General features: G+C 46.7%; 1 protein-coding gene and 1 non-coding gene across 2 annotated transcripts in view; both read right to left on the reverse strand.

Moving 5' to 3' along the window:
• DSCAML1 (DS cell adhesion molecule like 1) overlaps positions 1-22,810 on the reverse strand; it is a 343,723-nt gene that overhangs the window by 295,256 nt on the left and 25,657 nt on the right. The gene's annotated exons all lie outside the window — the stretch shown is intronic.
• LOC129086184 (small nucleolar RNA SNORA57) lies at positions 14,747-14,895 on the reverse strand. Its single transcript, XR_008530787.1, has one exon. It is a non-coding gene; the product is annotated as a small nucleolar RNA SNORA57 (small nucleolar RNA).

Below are 22,810 nucleotides of genomic sequence, written 5' to 3' on the forward strand. Positions count from 1 at the left end.
CCATCCTGTATATAGAAAATCCTAAGGAATCCACTAAAAATTATTAGAACAAATAAGTGAGTTCAGCAAGGTTGGGAAGGCTTTCTACCCAAGATGATATCTGAGCTAAGCACAAAGATTATCATTCCCATTATCATCAGCTAACAGTCCATGGACAAATATGGGAAAGATGGAGGCAAGAGAAGTAAGGAGGATCCTTGCAAGGATGGTATGGGAAGAGGGAGCAGTGACTTGCTGCCACCAGGGGATCCTGACATCAGAACAGTTACTTAATACTAGGAAACTGAATCCAAAAACATATAAGAAAAGATTATCTACCATGACCAAGTGGAATTCATCCCAGGAATGCAAAGTGTGGTTGAACATTGAAAAATCAATTAATGCAATACACTACATCAATAGAATAAAGAACAAAGACCGGAAGATCAACTCAATAGAAACAGAAAAAGCATTTGACAAAATTCAACACCCCTTCATGATAAAAACACTCAATAAGCTAGGAATGACAAAAACTTCCTTAATATGATAAAGGGACCCAACGATAACCCTACAATTAATATTATATTTAATGGTGAAACAGCATATGCTCTCCCTCTAAGAGCAGGAACTAGACAAGGATGTCTAATTGTCACTTCTACCAACATTGTACTGGAGGTTCCAGCCAGGGAAATTAGGCAAAACCATGAAATAAGGTATCCAAATTGGAAAGGAAGAACTAAAACTATCTCTTCTCTATTTGCAGATGACATGATCCTATCCATAGAAAATCCCAAGGAATTCAATAAAATTTGTCAAAGCAAATAAATGAATTCATAAGGTTCAGAACAAATATATCAAATGTAATATTTAATTATATCAAATAATTGTTCTGATAAAAATTATCAGAATAAATAAGTTCATAAGGTTCAGAAAGTTTCTTGGGACACAAGTCTTATAGATTCTTTTATCAATTGTATTCCTATACACTTGCAATGAACAATCCAAAAATGAAATTAAGATAAAATTTTATTGAAAATAACATCAAAAAAATAAAATAGGAATAAACTTTAAAAAATAGGTGGCAAACGTATACTCTGAAAACTACATAGAATTATTCAAAGTAATTAAAGAAGACCTAAATAAATAGAAAGACATCCTATGTTCATAGAATGAAAGACAACATTGTTAAGATGGCAATAGCCTCCAAACTGATCTATGGATTAAGCACAATCCCCATGAGAATTCCAGCTGGCTTCTTTGTAGAAATTGATGAGCTGATCCTAAAATTAATAAGGAATTGCAAGGGACCCAATATAGCCAAAACAATCCTCAAAAAGAACAAGGTGCCCTGACCAGTGTGGCTCAATTGGTTGGCGTCATCCCACAAAAAAAAGGTCAAGTGGCTCAATTCTTGGTCAGGGCACTTGCCTAGTTTGCAAGTATAGTCCCTGTGAGAAGCAGCCAATCAATGTTTCTCTCCCTTTCTCCCCTCCTTCTCCTCTCAAAATAAATATTTTTTAAAAAGAACAAAACTAAAGGATTCATATTGCCTGATTTTGAAACTTACTACAAAGCTACAGTAATGAACATTGTGTGGTACTTTCGTAAGAACCACACTATATAAGACTTTTAGATTAATGGAATAGAAATGATAGTCCAGAAATAAATTCTCACAATTAGAGTCAATTGATTTTTGACAAGAGTACCAACATCATTCAGTGGGGAAAGAATAGTCTTTTCAACAAATGATTCTGGGAAAAACTGGATATCCACATACAAAAGAATAAAGTCAAACTGCTTCCTCATACTATACACAAAAATTAACTGAAAATGGATCAAAGATCTACATGTGAGAGCTAAAAATATAAAACTCTTAGAAGAAAGCATACAAGTAAATCTTTGTGACCTCAGATTAGGCAATGGTTTCATAGATATGATACCAAAAGCACAAGCAACAAAATAAAAAATAAATAAATCATATTCCATTAAAATTAAAATGTTTTACACTTCAAAGGACACCATGAAAAAAGAGAAAGGACAACAAATAAAGTGGGAGAAAACTTTTGCAAATCATATACTGGTAAGTGAGATGTATCTAGAATATATAAAGAATTCTTATAACTGAATAATAAAAAGACAACCCAGTTAACAGGCAAAAGATCTGAATAGACATTTCTCCAAAGAAGATATACAAATGGCCAATAAGCACCTGAAAAAATGTTTGGCATCATTAGCCATGAAAGAAATGAAGGTCAAAACCAAAATGAGATACCACTTCACACCCACAGGGTGGTTGTGTGGAAGACAAAACAATGACCCTCCAAAGATGTCCACCCTTCTAATCCTCTGGAACCTGTGAATATGTTCTCTTATACAGCAAAAGGGACAATGCAGATACGATTAACTCAAAGACCTTGAGATGAAGAGGATTCTGGATTATACAGGTAGGCCTGATTTAATCACAAGGGTCCTTTTAAGTGAAAGAGAGAAGCAAGAGGGTCAGAGGCAGAGAAGATGTGACAACGAAAGCAGAGGTCAGAGTGACGCGATCGCTGGCTTTGAAGCCAGAGGGGTCCATGAACCATGGAATATGGGCAGTCTCTCGAAGCTGGAAAGGCAAAGAAACAGATCCTCCCTCCTCTAGAACCTCCAGAAAGAACACGGCCCAGCTGACACCTTGATTTTAACCCCATGAGACTCGTTTCAGACTCTGATCTCCAGAACTGTAAGAATAAACTTGTGTTAAGTCACTAAGTTTGTAGCAATTTGTTACAGCAGCAATAAGATACCAACACAGCTATAATAAAAAAGATGGATAATAACAAGAGCTGGGGAGGATGTGAAGAAATCAGCACCTCATACAATGCTGCTGGGAATGTAAAATGGTGTGGCCACTTTAGAAAAGACTCTGACAGTTCCTCAAGAGGTTAAATATAGAATTACCATGTTACCCAGCAATTCCACTGCTAGGTCTCTACCAAGAGAAATGAAAACATATGGCCATGCAAAAACTTGCATATAAAAGTTCATAGCAGCATTTTCCACAATAGCTAAGAAGTAGAAACAAATCAAATGTCCATCAAAAGGTAGATGGATAAATGAAACGTAGATTCATGCTACAACATAGATGAACCTTGGAAACATTATGCTCAGCAAAAAAAAAAAGACAGGCACAAAAGGCCACATATCGTATGATTCCATTTATGTGAAATATCCAGAATAAGAGAATCTATACAGGCACAGATTAGAGTTTGCCTGGGTCAGGGAGTGGGTGGGAGGAGGGATGGAGCTAATGGGTATGGGGTTTTTTTTGTTTTTGTTTTAGGGTGATGAAAATGTTCTAAAATGGATTGTGGTGATTGTTGTAGAACTTTGTGAACATACCAAAAGCTATTTAAATGTATACTTTACAATTATAAATTATGAATTGTATAGTATGTGAATTTTATCTCAATAAGGCTCTTATTAAAAAGGAAAAAAAAAGATTGCCTACCCTTTCCTTCCCTGGGGAGGTAGTTAATCACAGAAAGGCCTCTAGGTTCACCTTAGCAAACCAAGTCCAATAGAAAAAACTACAGCCCTCCTGAGTTGTGATTCCAGAGCAGGGTAGGTGTTACCTTCCTGTGGCCCAAGGTCTCCCACATGGACATTGGAAAATCGCCCAGAGCTTCCTGCTTACTTGGCCAGCCTTGTCTCCCACCGGCAGCCTCATAGCACACAAGGCTGTAATTCTGAACCATGGAGATTGTCCATACACCCAAGATGCCCCTTCTCCCTGTAATCCTCCTTTATCTCTCTCACACACACCCTTCAGGTGTGGCTTCCTCAAGTGGCCTCCCTGAGCTCCAGAAGTTGAGCAACTTGCTCCTTCATGCATCCTCAGGCTTCCTACCTCCTTGAAAATGCCTATCATTTAACACCATGATTCATGAAATTCACTGTCTCTTTCACCACAGCCTTTAGGTTCCTTGCAGGCAGAAGCCAGTTCTTAACTTATCTTTGTAGCTTCAGTGTCTGTAGAGTGTCTGGCACACAATAGCTGCTTAGTAGTGTGGACTAAACAGGCCAATAGGCCATTTTCCCACCTGCATCTCCCAGACCCAGCTGGGACACACAGCAAGGAGGAAGTAAAAGCGTCAAGGATGGAAGGAAGAAGAGGGTGTCTCAGCTGGGTTCACACAAGGTCCAGTGGGTATCATACTCTTTCTGTTCCTTTACCTTCTTTTCAGCAGGTATCCTTCACACTCAGTGACCTTTTTCTCCTCCACTGTCACCTAGCCCCAATGTCAAAGGAATTACTCTTCCCAGGGATATTTGCACATAATTAGTAGGCCTTTGAAGATCGAAGGGCTTTGTTGCTGGTTATATTTTTCTTGCTTGTTTGTTTTGTTGATTAGGTTCCACTTATAGGTGAGATCATATGGTATTTGTCTTTCATCCCCTGGCTTATTTTAGAGGGGGTAACGGGGAAAAGAAGGGGAAGGGTCAAATCAAAGAACATGTATAAAGGACCCATGGCCAAAGCCAAAGTGGGGAAGGATTGAGGGTGGGAAGTGAGGGTGGGTGGGGCAGGGGACAGTGGTGGTGGGAAAATGGAGACAAATCTATCTGAACAATAAAAAAAAATAGAATAAGCACAACAAATAAACAAACAGACAGACAAAAGAGTACACACACACAAAATAAAAAGACCAAAGGGCTTTGGAAAGAAAAGAGGACTAACACTTATTGAGCATCTATTGTGTGCATGCACTGTGCTTGGCACTTTCACATATTATATTCTTTATTCCTCAGAATAGGCAGGTATCATTATTTCTAATTTTTCCAGATAAAGATATATACCCAGGATCACACTGATAGCAATGTGCAAGGCAGGAATTCAAATCTAGGTCTCCCTGGTCCTAACGTCCCTAATCTCCTATTTCACACATGAAGTTTTCTTTCTGCTTCTGTTATTAACAAGCTTTGTGACCCAAGGGGATGCATGATTTCTCTGGCCCCAGTTTCCTCCATTATAAGAAGGAGAACTTAAATGACCTCTAAGGCCCCATCCAGCTCTTACACTGAATGTTGAATGAATGGTGGAACTTTAAACATGGTGATGTAGACAACCCAACCAGCCAGTACTTCTCAGACCACACATGGAAAGCCAGCTCTGGGCCCACATCAAACCCAGCACCCAAATAGGAAGGGCCAGGGCATCAGGGGCTTCCTGAGGTCTGCAGGTGGCAGCTGGGGCTGCTCTTATCTCTCCTTCTGGAAAGTACATGGTGACTGCCCAGCTTCCTTGGGAGCCTCACATGAAATCCAAGAAAAGGCAGGAATTATTATTATTATTATCATTATTATTGTTATTATTGCATGCAAATTGTACGTGACTAACTCGGGAGGAGGAGCATACTTTCTTTTTCCAGATCCTGCAAACGCTGGTATGATAATAATAAAAAAAAAAATTATATGCTTCAAAACATGTACCCAGCACTGCCCTATGTTTTCTTGTAATTGTTCCCAGAGCCTCTGAGAGTCACATTTAAATAAAATGAAGCAATTATTTAGTCTGCAATTAAAGATCGCAGTGATTTATTTTTAAATAGGAATATCATCATGGGGCTGAACTGGCAAGAGAGGAGGACAGAAAGGGTCTGTGGCACATGGTGGAGGCAGGAAGGAGGAGCAGAAGACTCGGGGACAGCCAGTCCCTGCACAGCAACAGCCATAGCTGGGGTAGCTGGGGTGGGAGCAGCTGACTTGCAAGAGGCTGCCTTAGGCCTGGCCCCTGGGAAACTCAACATGGGTGGGCGGGTGGGTGGAGGGGTTCCAAAGCCCAGGAAACTAGAACGGTTAGCTCTTATCTGGCTCTATGCTGAGAAACTCCTGTTGAAATTGCTTAAAAATGCTCATTTATGCCCTGTGAAGTGCCTAGTACATAGCAGGCTCTCCACAAATTGCGAATGATGGTACAAGCAGAGATCTGGTCCTGCAGGTCCACCCTTAGAAACCCCACACCACAAAGGGCTCAGCAAGTGCAGGCTGAATGATGGGGCTCAGTCTCTATGGGTCTCTGCTCCCTGCTAATGGCCGCTTCAGCCCTCCAGACTCAGGGAGGGGCAGGCTGTTTGACTGACTAATAAAGGATTACAGATTAAACCTGTCAGTGACTGTTGCCCAAATCCCACAGTCATGTCATGCTCTAGGAGCCACGGAAGGAAGTATGTGGGTGGGGTGGGGATGGGGAAGAGCTCTTGGAAGAGAGCCCTTCTAGGCCTCTGGGTTCTGAACTCAACTGCATGCACATATGAGCCTTGTTTTGAGGGGGGGACCATCTGGAAAAATTACTACTTTGATCACCCGCTTCTCCCACTTCCCAAAGTCTCTGCTCAGTCATTCACTGCCGCTGTTGTGACATCCTCAAAGGGCTCAGGTTGTTGCCTGATTTAGTTGTCCCTGGAAGTTGGGGGAGGGGTCTTTCTCTAGTAAGCAACACCTCTTAAGAAATGGGAAGCCCAGTGGTGAAAAACGTAGGGAGAGAGAAAGGCCAGATGGAGCCACCCTCAGTCTCTGAAAAGCCTGTGAGGACCCCAGGAAGCTCCTGTTTGCCTCTCCACTTCACCATAGTCACTCACCTCCAGAACTCTCCACCCCAACCTAGGCCTCCCCATGCCTAGCCAGCACCAGGCCCTAAGAGGCCTTGGGCCACCTCAGGTTTCCCCGACCTCTGCCTGGCCAGCCCCTCTGCTTCACTGGCAGTGCCTTAGAGAAGTCTTCTGTGACCCCACCACTTTCCACCCATGTCCTCTCCTGTGGCCTCTTCTTCCACAGCACTCGGGTTCCCTTCCTGTCTGCTTCCTGTTCTCTCTGTAAGCCCCATGGGGGCAGGGACATGACTGTTCTGCTCTGTGAATATTTGTTTAGTAAATGATTCCTGGGGGCACGGGACTTAGGATGTTGGGCTCGAGCTAAGGAGAAGGACTCAGACACGCTATACTCAGCAAAACCAGCGCCAGGAACTCCAGAGGTGGAGCTGCTGTTTCGCTTCTCTGGTGGTTGATCACCTTTCCATGAGAAAGCCCTGGGTCTTGGGGCTACTGAATGGGGTTCCACATTATGCTGTGAGGGGGCACTCACTGCCCTCCCTTCCTCCATGTGGTCGGCTTGGCCTTGCAGCTAAGAGGAGGTGGAGCCTGAGGAGATGGATTGTCAGGGCATCGGCAGGAAGGAAAGCAGACAGGGAGAACTCTGCCCAGAGACGCAAAGCGTTGCTCCCAGGTCACAAGAACATCAGAGGCAGAGGCACTACATGAGTTTACAAAGAACTTGTGCATTCATTGGCTTATTTCAAATTGCACGGGACATGTGTGACTATCATTTTACAGAGGAGAAAACTAGAGCTTGGAGAAGATGCAACATTTCCTCAAAGTCACACAGGTTAAAAAGGGAGATTCAAAATACCTGTCCCTGGAGAGAATAGTTAGAGGCTACACATGTGCATGTGCGTGCATGTGTGCACGTGCACCTCCAAGAGGAGAACAATCACCCCTTTAAAAAGCATATGAAAAAATAAAGCAAGAAGAAGGCTGGACCTCCATAGAAAGGGAGGATAACACAAAATATCTTTCTTTTCCTAGAATGGCAGCCTGTGTAAGCCTGCAAAGCCCTCACATCTGTCTCTTCATGCAAAATAAAAGAGGTTTTGAAAAACAAGAGGGCCCGTAATAAAGCAGAGACTGTGCAGGGTGCAGAACTGTGTCCAGGGGGTCCCATCACTGTTGCCACTGCGGAGACAGGGCCAGGCTGTTCTTGCACCCCAGCTTGTCCCCAACTCTGGAGCTCTGAGAGAGGTGTAGACAAATGGGTACATTCTCCCCAAGCTGAGGGAGGAGCCAGGGGGCCCAGAGCCCAGCCAGCAAGGGCAAATACCCAGAGCCACAGCCCCTACTGTAAACAAACAGGGACTGCCATTCCTACGGTAACATAATTACTGTTTCTCAGGACCCAGTCCCATTTGTGGGGCTCCTCAGAGCTCTCCCAGAAATGACAGACTGGCAGTATCTTTTCATGGGACTGTATTAGTTACCTACTGCTGCATAACATATTACCCCCAAACTAAACAGCTTAAAACCACTATCATCTATGAGCTCACACAGTTTCTCAGGGTAAGGAGTTGGGTGTGGCTGAGCTGGGTGGCTCTGGCTCAGGGTCTCTTGTACAGCTCTTGGCCTTGGCTGCAGTCACCTTCAGGCTCACCTGGGGCTGGAGAGTTCATATGCTTGCATCAGGCCTTGATTTTGTCTGGCTTGTTGGCTAAAGTCTTCAGTCCCTTGGCATGGGGGTATCTCCCTATGGCTGCTCACAACCTTGGGGCTGGCTTTCCACCAAAGCCAGTGACCCAAGGGCGCAAGACCAAGAAAAGAGCTGCAGTCTTTTGACCTCATCACTTTTGTCATACGCTATTGGCCATAGAGACCAAATGGTATAATGTGAGAAGGCATGACAGGAGGGTGTGGATACAAGGAGGGGAGGGTGGTTAGGGGTCATTCTAGAGTCTGGCTGCCATGGGATGCTATACTCTTTGGACGGAGTCAGTCCTTCACTGTGCTTGGCTCTATAGCTAGGACACTGCTCCCATCTCCTTACCCTGATCCTTTATTTTCCCTGCACTCCACATACTTCCAAAATCTTCTCATTTTACTGGGGAGAAAATGGCTTTGGCAGAAGACATCTTCTGCCAAATATGGTAATACTGTAGAGCAGAAGGACCATGAAGAAGGGGTCACTCAGGCTTGGATTCACAGTCCCCCCACTTATAAGCTGTTGCAAGTATGGGCATGTCACTTCTCACTCTTCGACTTCAGGTTCCTGATCTAGGAAATGGGGGCAGTGAGACCAGGCTTGTAGAGCTGTTACAAGGGATAAATAAGATCATGTATGTCAAGCCTATGGCACATAATAGGTGCTCAACAGACCACTCTCTATGATAATCAGGCTTCTGTCAGAGACCCGCTCACTCTTTAGTACCTACTGTTAAGGGGGCAACATTGTCCAGCTGAAAGGCTACTCACTGTCTTGTGAATCAGGAGCTGCAACTACTCTTGGCTTTGGGTGAGTTGCTTTAACTTTTCCTGGGCCTCAGCTCTCCTAGTTACGAGTTAGGAAAAAATCACTTTCAGTTATTATAATTCTTTTTAGTAATGCTATGGTGAAAAAGAATGAATAGATGTAAAAAAGTCTTTCAGCATTTAAAGTTTGTGTGTAGTGAACAAAGGCCAAGTTCTGTGTCTGATTCATTTTATGTCCCCATAGAGTTTGGTCAGTCACTTGGCTGGTGAGTACAGACTGAGCACCCACTATGTGCCAAGTGCTATGTGATTCAGCACAGCCAAAGCAGGTCATAGGCTAACATTCTGTGCAGGTAAAACACAGGGCTTTGGGACTGGTGGCAGAGAAGAACTCCTATTCTAAGGGGCATGCTCCTCCAATGTGGAAGTCCCTGAGTATGGGATATATGGCACAGCTGATGGATACATTTCAGATGGTGTTTATTATTACTAAAAATAGGGTAGTCTAGATCAGAATCACTGACATCCTACAGTCCAACAATAATGATGGGTCCATTTGTTGGACCCTGGGAAGGCTTTACTGAGAGACACATGCAAAGAGGGGTTTATGAAGGATTACTTGAGGTCCCACTTGAGGTGGAGAAGGATGACTTGGGCAATGGGAATGACTAGAGGAAAGCCAGAGAGGCGAGAGACAGGAGGTAGACTCCAGGCAGCAGGAGAAGTCCAGCAGGTGCAGATATTTATTACAAAGAGAGTGAGAACCCGGTTTAAAGTCAGGCAGTAATATGATCAGATCTCTGTTTTAGATAGAAGTGGAAAGAAATTGGAGGCACTGAAATCAGTTAGGAAGCAATTGCAGGCTGCATGGGTGAAAGATGGTGGCTGCCTGAAATATGGGGAACACAGGTTACTCAATAGATGTTTATTGCTGAATGACTGTGTGGTGTGCATCTCTATACAGATGCACTTTATGCATTGTTCTAGAACACGGCCATTTCAAATAGCATCTACTCATTTCTTCTCCACCCACATACTCTGAACTCCTTTCTTTCCTTCTTCCAGCACCCCAGTGATTCCTACCTTCTCAGTACCCTTCTTGCTAGAATCCTCCCAGTTTTCCAAACAAATGGAACCTATTTTGCATTCTAGGTCATTCCCCACCTACAAAGAATTTTGTGGGCCTAGCAGTAATTAGCTGACTGTTTCACAGGTCGACCCTTAGAGGCTGACATCCGCCAGATCCCTCTGGCTGACGCCAGCATCAGTCATATGATGTCAGTGTCAACCACACTTCATCCTCACTCGCTTCACGTGTCTGTGCACACAGGTTTCAGTGCATATTTAGTTCCTGTACACTGCTGAGAGCTCAAATAAAAGCACCTATATATGTATTCATAAAAATAGGGATAAAAATTTACATATCCATATATCATATTCACAAATACATGAATATGAAAAATATTCATTAAAAAAACTATGGGCCTATACCCCCTCCAGGACCAAAACCTTGGGTTGCTTAGGCATTTCCTCCTTGCTCTGCCAGGATTTTCTTGGTACCCAGGGAGAGTTTTTAGCATGGGCCTCTCCTTGACTAACTTGAGTGACCTGCCAGCAACCCCACAGCTGTGCTCTTTGGAGCCACAATGAGGTTTGCACCATTATAACCTAATCTCTGTTTTGGGATGGCTGACTTTGATGGCTACTAGGTGTCCAGCCAGAAGTTGTTCTGCAACAGTCTTTCTCCCCACATCTTGTACTTTTTGTGATAAAAGATGAAGAGGTATGCTGTTACACCCTGAAAGGAGGAGACTGGAAGAGTCCACCATAAAACAGGGAAAGCACACTGCAGCCCTGGAGAGAAATGACTATAAAACCCAAACTATATGGTTACCAGATATTTACAGCACTGGAACACACATTGTCTGATCCTCTAAATGCCACAAGGTACTAAGAGCAGGTGTTTCCACTCCTAATTGATAAAGAAAACTAAGGCTCAGAGAGGTGAGAAAACATGCCTAAACTGATGCTGCTAATAAGAGGCAGAGAAGGGACCTGGCCGCTGGTCTTCTGTCTCCCATTTCATAGGTTATAGGAGAGATTAACCTAGCACAATGGTTCCCAAAGGTGCTCCTGGACCAGTAGCACCAGCATTACCTGAGATATTGCTAGGAATGCAAATTCTTGAGCCGCATCCCAGACCAACTGAATCAGAAACTCTGAGGGTGGGATCCAGCAATGAGTGTTTTTACAAGCCCTCCAGCTGATTTGGATGTGCATGCAAGTTTGAGAATACTGACCTAGGACACAGAGACAGGTAATGAGAAAAAAATAGATAAAAAAGACTTTGACCCCACAAAGACTACGTATTGACAGGGAGTGATACACTGGGAGCAGGGGGTAGCTGCTTGCTTCCAGCATGCACAGCTGTGAGCCCTGTCACTGAAGTCAACCTCAGTTACTCTTGAGACAGCCAATGTGCATGGGACTCTGTGTGTGCTTATTTGGGTGTGTACTGTACAGCTTAGAGGAAGCAGTGTCCCCAGAAATATCCTGTACCACCATTTGTGGTGGCTGTGCTGATGGTCTTACATGGTGGTAGCAATGGGCAAAACTGAAACTGACCAGAACCAGAATGAGGAGGTAGGATGCAGCATTGTCATACACTCATAGCCAGTTAGTTGTACTTCTAGAGCTCCTCACCACAGACTCAGCACCAGCCCCCTTGGAGGTGGCACATCTCAGTCTCCACACCAATCCATCTGTTCAGACAGCTGGGCACATGACCATCACTGTCATGTGGGCCAGTTCAGAAGAAATCCCTGAGGTGGACGTTTTTAACAACCAGGTCCAGGCAAAGGGAGAACCGGCTGCCTCAGGAGAGATGGGCTGCCTGGTCACAGGAAAGAGCCAGGTGGAGGCTGGATAATTACCCAAAGCAGGTGAGGACAAGGCTCCTCACTTACATTATTTTACCTAACCACGGAAATGGCTCTGTGCCATTTCCATTAACTACAACTTAATGATGAGGAAACTGAGGCTTAGAGAGCACGCAGAACTTGCCCTAGGTTGTGCAGCCAGTAAATACCATTGCCAGAGTTTAGACTTGGGCCTGTCTAACTCCAAAGTTTATATTCTTTCTACATCTAACACTAGGGTAACTCACTCCCTCAGTTTGTCTGAGACTGGGGTGAGGGGATGATGCCTGGGGCATGAAACTTTGAGTCCTGGAAAACCAGGAAAGGTCTGAGCAAACTAGGATGTGTCACCCTTTCTACCACAGAGTGTCTTCATGTGAGGGCCAGCAGGACCCCATTTCTAGTCCGTCGCCATTCTTCAACTCCAGCCTCCATCAGTGCACTTCATTACTGATGCTGAAAACCTCTGTCCGGCTGTGCCCTACCCAGCCAGAAGTTGTTCTCCCCACATTTACCATGACAAAAACTCACTCCTGACACATTTACTTCCTGACCTTGCCCCTTGTCTTCTCTTGATGCCAGCAACCTTACACATTTTGAGAAGGAGCAAGCCTGGTCTTAGAAAGCAGCAAGCCCTCACCATGGCCACCCTGCCCCAAGTTTCCCTGACTCAGGCCTGCCAATCCGAGGGACCATGGTTCTGCTGCTGGTACGCTCACATCTCCCAGAGCGTGTGCCAAGGAGGAGCCACAGCTGGGCTCACTGGGGAGGAACTGCCAGCTGGGTCTAGCTCTGCCTGCCCAAGGCCAAGCGCTTTGACAACTGCAAGCTCCCCCATGGGCCTTCTGATTAAAATGGAGATTTTAGGCTAATGGAAGGGGCTTTCCTTGTTTGAGAAAAGGGGGAAGAATGGTTACCCTGCATATACTATGTGCCGGTGCTTTTTCTTTGTGCTCTTTTTTTATAATATTCACAACAATCCTGGACGTTCATGCTTTTGGCAGAGAGGGTGTGCTGCCCATGCCTCCCCTCCCACGGTGCAGAGTTGTTGTTGGGAAGCAACTGCCTAGCCAGGGACTCTGTTTTCCAGACTTCCTTACATCTTGGTGGGGCCTGGGGATGAGTCCTGATCTATGGGGTGTGTATGGAAGTGAAGAATGTCAAGCCCAGGCCTGGACTACCAGCACCTCCTACTTGTTCCTCCATGTCCTCTCTCTCCTGTCATTCACCTCTGGATGGTGACATTAGTGCAACCTTGAGATAGTGGATCCTCACACACAGCGGATCCTAGTTAGTCAAGACGCCTGGATGACTGTGTGAAGCAGATCCCACTGCCTATCGGATTCTCCATGAGCAAGAAACACATTTTATTGTGTTAACCTGCTATGATTTGGGAGTTTTCTAGCACAATAGATCATAACACCTTAATGAATACAGTGTTATTCCCATTGACAGTTGAGGAAACTGAGGGTCAAAGATACTTGAGACTTTCTTAGGGATACACAATAATTAGGAGAGGTAGAACCCCAATCTCCTGTTCCCCCCACTTCTTCAGGCTCCTCCACACAGCACAGTGCTCTTTGTGTTCAAGCATGTCCAGCCTCCCTCCTCCCTGAGGTTGAAGGTCTCTGGACTTTGGTCATGTACACCCTCAGGAACACCGGGAGGCCTGGAGTGCTGTCTGCATCCTGAGGGTTGCACCAGGGATGCTGGATGTCACTTGACACCAGCTCTGCACTCCAGGCAATGCCTGGCCTGGCTTTAGTATCACCTTCCAGGTAAAAAAGAAGGATAAGAGGGAAAAGACAAAGTATGCTCTGGTGTTTACGGGATTTTGTCCCTACTGGAGGCCACGATCCTGCTTCTATGCTGCTAAGGCATTACCTGGAGGCCTCATCTCTCCTGGGCTTCAGCTCCCTGACCATGGGTCTTTGGAGGGTGACCTGGCCCTCTCTTACATGACAGTATACCTTCTTATACTGGTCTCGCTTCTAGAAGCTTCAAATCTAGGAGAGCCTCGGGGACACATGGATGAGGAAGTGTAAAACCCAACAAAATGACAACCCAAGCTCATACATTACCTGTGAGGGAAAGTCTGCATTCAAACCTAAGCTCCTGACTCCCAATCTAGTGATGACAGGACAGACATGCCGACTCACCAGCACAGCTATGGACTTTGGTTGTGCCAGAGTCCTGTTTTGGGGCAGAGTCCTATTTTGGGACAGAAGAGGCACTGGGGCTGTGCCCACCTCAAGCCTCGTTGTCCACTAACAAGGGAAACTCAAATGCTCTGAAAAACTACAGGATCAAGTCCATCTGGTGAAACCCTGGGCTTGGAGGGAGTGGAGGTGACTGGGTGGAGTGTGCCTAGGACCAATTGGGTGGCTTACTGCAGAGAGCCAAGGTGAGGACCTGGAGGTGGTCAGCCTCCAGGACCCTTGCACTGTGAACACACTGAGTTCCCCGTGACTGCATTTACTAACAAACATGTGTAGCATTTGGCCCAGATTACCCCCCAGCTCCAATCCTGTCTGTAAAGAGTCAATATATTTGGATCAGAGAAAAATATGTGGAGAAGGCCATGGAGGCTGGGGGTGGAAGACTAATCTTATCTCTAGGTATGGGCTATCTAGAATCTGGCCTCAGTACACCAAGGCACCCATGTCAGAAACAGTGATAAACACTAGGGGAACTAGGTAACTCGTGATGCTATGATGTCAGGTGGCCTCTCTGTGTCTCCAGAGTGTCCCTTCTTCTTCTTCTTCTTCTTTTTTTTTTTTTTTTTTTTTTTACGCGTGTCCCGGCGCTTGAGGATAGAACCGGCGGACTGGAAACCTTTGGCACCGAAGACATGACACCGAGGGGGCCGGAGCCCTTTCCCTCTGCCTCCATACATTACAGGGACCGGGACCACACGCCCGACCCCTGCCAAGAAGAGGAGGGTCAGAGTGTCCCTTCTAAAGTGCATCTATGGAAATGCTCACTCCACTCTTTCTTCCATCTATCCATTCACCTGCCTAGCACATATCAATAATCTTCTCTGTGCCAAGCCCTGTGCTAGAGTGATGGAATACAGAGAAAAATGAGGCGTGCTTTCTTGTCCCTAAGACACTCCTCCGACTCAGTAGGGGAGACAAATAAATGGGCAATTACAACATGGCTTTATGAGGCACAGCTGAGAAGCAGACCCTAGAGAAGGTGGTGAGAAAGAGCAGGATACAGAGAGAGGTTGCGAGACAGCCAGGCACAGAAGCAGAGGCCTAGGAGGAGGAATAGGATGGCTACGCTCCTAGGCCAGGGTCAGTCCTGCTGAGGGCCACAGAGACAACTTGGCTGCACACACATAAGTGAGAGCACACACTGAGCCAAGCTGTGATCAGCTGCTCCCCAAGCCTCCCTGGTATCCCTCTGCCCTGGGCACCTCTATCCACACCTGTGCAGCCAGGGCCCTCTGTCCTCCCAAGCTCCCCAAGAAGCCAGCTGTTCCTCGTCCCATCTACCTGCCAGTTTCCTGAGATGCAGGGTGCTGAGAGTCCAGCACCTCTGGGCCACCTCATCCTCTGCTGTCTGGCATAACCACCTGCTTGGCCCTGGCCCGGTTCACTGGGCAGCAGGACCTTCCTGAAGCCTAGATCGTTCTGAGCACTCTCTCACTTACTCTCCCACAGGTCTTTGCCTTCCCCCTTCTTATTTAATTTAGAGCTTGCAGGGAGAGAAACATCTTGTGTTTATCCTTAACAATTAATCCTTAGTGATTAACTGGAAGAATTTAATATACATAAACACTCCAGCAGCCTGTTTGTGATCTGCAGGTATTACATTCCCAGACCTCTACCCCATGCTGGAGGAGAGCTCTTCTTTCAAACCTGGCTCCTTCAGTCTCCTGGAATAAGTTAGCTCATCAGCCTCAGTTTCTTCATCTGAAAAATGAGTTCTTTGATCTGTAAAATGGGCATACTCATACTACATACTTACCCTCGGGGCTGTTGTGAGAGTCGGATGAGATGATGTACGACCAGCACCTTGCCCAGTGCCTGGCACCAAGCGATAGATGATGTTTACTCTTACATGTGCTAGGTATTTCACATGGATTATCTCACTAAAATCTCACAACAACCCTGTGATATAAAATACTATGCTTGTCCTTATTTTATACATGAAGCTCAGAGTTTAAGTAACTTGCCTAAGGTTACACTGTGACTGAGCCAGGATCCAAACCCAGAGAGTCTGGCTCCACAGTCCAAGTTCTCAACCACCTCAGTGTTCTGAGTAAAGTACGGCCTCTTAAACCTTAATGTACTGAAGCAACACATCTTGTTAAATGCAGACTCTGACCCTGTAGGGCAAATAGGGCCCCAGAGTCCGCATTTCTGACAAGCCCCAGGGATGCCAGGTGAATCCTCAAGGATACACATTAGCATCTTTCCCTTTCATTTCTTGCAGAAAAACATTCTTTGCAAAGAAACCTGGATTCCTGGGACTTCTGAGCTGGAAGGGACCTTCCGTGCCTCAGTCCCCCTTTGCACCCTGCCAGGCCTGTGGCTGGTGGGTGTTTCCTCCATTCTCTGACTAGCCCCAGTCACTGGTCACCCTGGTAACCAGAGCCCCAGGGGGCAAGGTCCACGATGCATCCCATTCAGGCCTAAGCCAGAGGCAGAGAAAGGGAGTCTCAAACAGGGCCTAGTTTTGGTCCTAGAAAAGGAGATGAGAGTCTCAAAACAACAGGTGAAAATGAAAGAAGTCACAAAAAGGAGGTGAGTCAGTTCTGAGTGAGATAAACAGGGCCTGCAGCAGCCTCAGCCCACCTGGAGGGCGGGCTAAACCAGAGGACTTGCAGATGGGCCTGGACAAGTGGCTGCCTGACAGCAGTAGTTGCTAAAAACCAGGACAGCAGCCATAACTTTGGGGTGAACCTCACAGACATATGTTGAGTAGAAGGGGCCAGGCATTAGAGGACATGCCATGTGCTCCCATTTATAAGAAGGTCAAGACCAGACAACACTAACCTATGGTGACCGGCGTCAGGAGGATGATCACCCTGAGGTGCAAGCGGAGTGAGGGGGACTAGAGGGACAGAAGGGAGACTTCTGGGGTGTCGGGAAGGTGACCTGGCAGTGGGCACATGGGTGTGTTCATTTTGTATAAATTTGCATGTTGTACTTCATTAAAAAGTCAATTGAAAACAACAACAACAAAAAAATCAACCTGGCTGCAAAACAAAATCAAAACCAAGATAGGCTACCAAACAGAGCCTAGGCTGCTCTGCCCTAAGGAGGTCGCCTTCCATTAAGGCCAAAGTGGATGAATTGGGGGACAGTAAGTCTGCCTTTCACATGGAGGTGGGTCAGCACCAATCAGAGGGAGCCTTCTCTGCTCCTGCATCCCTTTCATTCCGTGTTCAAAGGACTGGAGGCAGTGGGACTTCAGCGAGACTCATGTCCCCCGTGTGAGACAGATGCCCAGCACCCTTCTCCCCTTCAGAGAGGCTAGTTCTTACATTGCTTATCTTCTGCTTCATTTTGCTATATTAGCTAAGCTTGGAGAGTCTGAGCTAGACTGGCTAGTCTCAAATTTCAGTTGTGTTGCCTACTAGTATGTGACTTTCAGCAAGTCCCTTACTTCTCTGTGCTTCAATGCCTTCATCTGTAAAGTGGGAATAACAATAGCACCTTCCCCATAAGGTTATTCTGACCATTAAATGGATTGATATATGAAAAGTGCTTAGCACAGTGCCTGGCGCACAGTATGGGTGATGTAAATAAATTTTTATTATTACAATTCAGCATTTTATAAATGTATTAGGCACCTCAGAGTTGGACATTTGGGAGCAGACCAGAGGTCAGTGGCCAGGACCTGGGCTTTGTGTGCAGGCTGTCCCCAGCTGGCTACATGGCTCAGGGGAAGTGCCTTGGGAGAGGACTCTGTAGCTCCCCGCCTGCGCTTCTTGCCCTGTCACTGGGACCCTTCTTGCCCTGTCACTGGGACCCGGGAAGCCAAAGGAAGCTCAGTGGTGTCTACGGAAGTGCTGGGAGCCCTCAGAAAAGGGATTAGTCACCTCAGATCCAAGCCACCCTCCCCACTGCTATCAGAGACATCTTTCTGACCACCTGACCACCTACCACTTCCTGAGGGTAAGCCACCAAATCTTTAGTAAGGAGAAGGGTCTTAGAGATCATCTGAGTGTCTCTTTCTCCCACACAGAAGGTTTCCCTTCCACAAGTCCCATAAAATGCCAGGAAAAGCACAGGCTGGGCGGGACAGACGTGTTTGGCTATTTATAAGTTGTGTGATATTGGGCAGATGACCTAAGTTCTCTGAGCATCCTGTCTCCTGAGCGATATGGGGAAAATAATACTTAGACTGCAGGTGATGAGAAGATGACCACAAAGTAAGAAAGTGAACACCGGGCACTAGTAGGTACTCCTCCAAAAACTACTATTGTTCTCATTATCCTCTGGCCCTGCTTTGGACACACTCAAGAATGGTGAGTTCGCTGCCCCATGAGGGAGTCCTGGCCACTGCCTGACCTGTTTAACTGTTACAAAAGTCACACTGATGTGGAGCTGCCTCTGTCCTCCCTGTAATTTCTGCCCACTGGCCTGGTTCTGCCTCTTAAAGCCTGCTATCCAGGGGAAGAAGGCCAGCTGCCCCCTCCCTCCAATGGCACTGCAGACATTGGAAGGAAGGCAGGAATCATGCATGTTCCCCCAAGTCTTCCTATCTCCAGCCATACAGCCCAGTTCCATCAGTTTTTTCCTAAGATCTGACCCTCCCTGGTCACCAACTATCGATGTGCTCCAGGAAGGGGCTCAGGATGAAGCACAGGCTCTAGCTGGAGCAGAGTGCAGGGCCCAGGCCCTCCCCTGCCTGTGGTCCACTTTGGAGACACCGATTAGGAGAGGAGGGCTAGGACTCCAGGTTGGTCATGCTGTGTCTAGCCTAGCCTGGCTACTGTGTGTAGCAACCTGGGACTTGAATGCCCCTCTTGCCTGACTCAGGGAGACTATCCAAGGAGTCAGACAAGAGTCTGCAACATTTACCCCTTCCTTTTCCACCCCAATTAGGACAGGCTAACTACTGGGATGACAGTGGGAGAGGCAGAGGTGTTACAGGCAGCAACTTCTTGGGACACTACTTCCCAGGCCCAGCAGCTGGCAGAGCAGAGCTGGTCAGATGGGGCTCTAGACTGCTCTGGGTTCCTATGGCCCAGGACCCACCTGTCTCGTGATGCTCTGCTGGGCTCTGAGGGAGGGGTTCTGGGGTCTCCCTCAGCCATATCCTATAGAGATGGAACCCCCCTGCCCCCACTCCCAGAGGGAATCACAGCCCAGGGATGCAGAAAAGGATTAGGCCCCAAATCACAGGTTCTTCCTCCAGCCCCTTCTATCCTCTTTCCCTAGTCTCATAGGGGCCAGGTGTGGGCGTGAGCCAGGACGAGGGCCTGGAAGCATGCTGGAAACCAGATGCTGCTATGGAGCTGTGCCTTCCCAGGTAAATAAATTAAACACCAAATACAAACAATCTGCTACCTGCTTCTCCCCATTCACAGGGCTGTGTGCACAGAGGGAAGGAGCTGTCCTCTGAGAAGCAGCTTTATTTCCTCATGGGGATGAGGAACAGGGTACACTGGGGGCTGGGGACTTGCCCCACATCTCTAGCACTCCATATCTTTTAGCCTGGACCAGGTAAATTACTGGAAAAAGAACTTTATAAGCACTCTGCTGAGAGGGCAGTGGAGTACAGCACCATGAGGCCAGAAGACCTTAGCCTTTGTAGCCAGCCCATCTGCTGGAGAGGAGGTAGTGGGAAACCTGGAGCCTTCTTGGCAAGATGGCTGAGGCCGAGACACGGATGACCACAACCTGCTGGTGGGGTGTCTTAACGGACTGGAACTCAATTAGGCTAGGCTGAAGCAAGGGAAGTGAAGATCTGCTGGGATCTCTGCCCAGGCATGAAGTTCATGTACCCAAGGCACAGGGTGGAAGGAACTCTCCACCAACAGGGAGAGTAGAGGCTAAATCCCAAGGACTGATGAATGGGAGGTATCAGAACAGACAACCCTGGCTCTGTGTCAACTTGAGCTCTGCTGGGGCTCATATAGCAGACACCCAGGCTAGAGGGGACCCCAAGCAGAGAATATGGACACACAAGTTGACAAACCTGTGTTCAGCCACTGACATTTGATGTGGTTGACAAGAGACACTGATGAGTGCTAGATAAGGAGCTGGAGGTCCTGCGATCGCATTCTGTCTTTGCCTATGACAAGACCCTTCTGGGTCTGGGTTTCTCACTTGGGAAATGTTGGTTCAGAGGCATCTAGGGTAGAGGAGAGAGAACAGTGCCCTTATCTTTCAGCAAAAAGTGAAGGAAGCGCTGAGGGGACTGTATACTCAAGGACTCCTCTAGGCCCTTAGGAGCTTTGTCTCCTACCTATCCTCCGCCCTCATACTGAATACCCTGGCATTGCCTTCATTCTGCATTAGGTGGAGCTGGGAAGGGCTGGTCTGGGCAGGTAAAGATACTGTGTCTTTCTGGGCCCAGGGTAGGGACAGCTTGGGGGGACTGTGCCCTTCCAGCAGATTGGGAAGAGTGCTCTCATTGTCCCGTCCACCAGGGACAATGAATTATGAAGGTGACTGCAGTGGGAACTTCCAATGGCTTGAGATCAAGACCTAGAGAAATTGTCAGATACTGACAAGTAGTATCTGCAGGCACCTGTACTGGGCAGACAAGGATAGATAATGCCCAATAACACTGATAAAGGATTTCCTGGGTGTGTCTACTCTTCGCTGAGCACATGGACCATTGCCTGCAGGCCTGTCTTCCCTGGGGCGAGGGAGGCAGGGATAAAACAAAACAAAGTACTGGCCTCTGTGCTAATTCTAATCTCAAAGTGAAGTCAGTAGTAGAGAAAACCCTGGCCTGAGAGTCAGGACTAGGTCAGATCAGATGGTACCTTGAGCAAATGAGCAGAATCTCGTAATTCGTGAAAATACCTTAATTAACCACCCAGGTCGGACAGAGATTGTAAGAAAGGACCACCTAGCCCAGCCCCAGCCCTAGCCCTAGCCCTTTAAGGCTTGTGCTCCACGGAATGGCAATAGGCTCACGTGGGCTGGATGGCAGGGAGGGAGTCCTGCCAGCCTGTACCAGCTGGGAATATCTTCCCTCCAGTGTGGCATCAGAACTGCCCCTGCTGTGCCCTTCTATCGCAGCCTTCTTAGGCCCTTGCCAAGGCCTCATGCTGGTAGCGGCTTTCCAAGGTTTCTGTTAGGGGGAGGCCAGACACTGAGGGTGCAGCTGGGGCTGCCCATGAACGCACGTTTGTGTGTGTTTGCGTGTGTGCAGGCGTGCCATTGGCACGACATGACTCTGCATTATCCAGGCCGGTAATGAGTCCTCACTGCAACGGGTTTGATGAAATAATTATATTCTGGAAAAACTGCAGGAAACTGCATTTCACTTCTTAAAGGGCAGGATCATCAAACATTTGTGCTACATTATTTGCAGTCACACCTTCTGCTGCATCTGCTCCCTTAAAAAAAAAATCACCAACTCCAATCTGATCTGAATATATAAATCTGAATTATCACAGCAAAGGCAATACGCTCACACCTTTTTTTCTTTTTTTTAATCTGTTGCCATGGTGATTAGATAAAATTCACGCCAAGTCTCCAGGGAAGGATGGAATTATTTCAGACAGCTTCTAACCCCTCTCAAGCTACTTCTCTCTAACATGCCTGGGCACCATCTCTGGGCTTGGGCAGGAAGATAGGCAAGAGAAGGCACCACCTCTTTGAGAAGCCTTGAACATGCAGAAAGCACTTGTCTTTCAGAGATGCATTTGGTACCAAGCTGTGTCCTAAGCCACAGAGCCAGCAGCATGTCCTCAACTCACAGTTTCCTCAGCCATGTAGGGAGATAAATGGAAGCTCGGGAGTAAATGACAGTGCCCTTGTTCAAGGTCAAGGACACAGGAGCTGCAGAAATTGACCCAGGTCTGTGCACTGACCTTCCCAAGTAGAACTGAGCAAGGAGAGAGGTTTCCCTGGAAAAGAAAAAAATTCAACTCCCAGTGCACCTGGATCCACTTTCTATTTGAGCTTCCCCAGACTGAGATTCTCAAAGGGGCTAATTATCAATGGATATAATTTACTAAAAGGTTTTTCATAAAGGCTATTACTGACCTAATTGTTATTTCACACTACCAGTTCACAAACCTCTTCTGTGTGTGTGTGTGTGTGTATGTGTGTGTGTGTGTGTGTGTGTGTGTGTGTGTGTGTGGTGTGACTTAAATGATCCAGAGTATATCACAAAAGGCAGCATCTCCTTCCCCAGCACGAGCCTCCTCATTTCTCTCAAAAGTCCCAGTTCCAGGATGTGGAAGATAGGAACTCTGAGCTCTGACTCCAGGAGGCCTCTTTTACCAAAGCCTTTGGGAACTGAACTCATGCCTATAAAAGCTGAGAGTGAGTCATTACTAAAGCCACAACTGAGCAAAAAGGGGAAAGCTTTGACAGCCTAAACATACAGGGTGGGACAATAATTTGTGTTTATTTACTCCAGTGGCTCATGTCAGGATCTCATTAGCAGTCCACTGATAAAGAAAAAGGGGCTAAGGTACATATGAGTTGAAGCTTAACACATGGCAGCATTTTGCCCCATGGTGAGTTAGGAGAGTGCCCTGGATCTCCAAAGGGACTTAACCTGGGCCCCTCCAGGCCAGTACACATCAGTGAAATGGGCCTTGAGCAGGGCACTGGGACAAAGAAGGTTTCTATGAGTATTAGCCAGAGAATGTCTTTTTTTGGTTGTTCATGGGGACCAGGGCACCTTTAGCAGAGTGGTCTGGGCACC

The sequence above is a fragment of the Pteronotus mesoamericanus genome, unplaced genomic scaffold, assembly GCF_021234165.1.
Source record: "Pteronotus mesoamericanus isolate MK-2021 breed Mesoamerican mustached bat unplaced genomic scaffold, CSHL_Meso_final scaffold_36, whole genome shotgun sequence".
Classification (NCBI taxonomy): domain Eukaryota; kingdom Metazoa; phylum Chordata; class Mammalia; order Chiroptera; family Mormoopidae; genus Pteronotus; species Pteronotus mesoamericanus.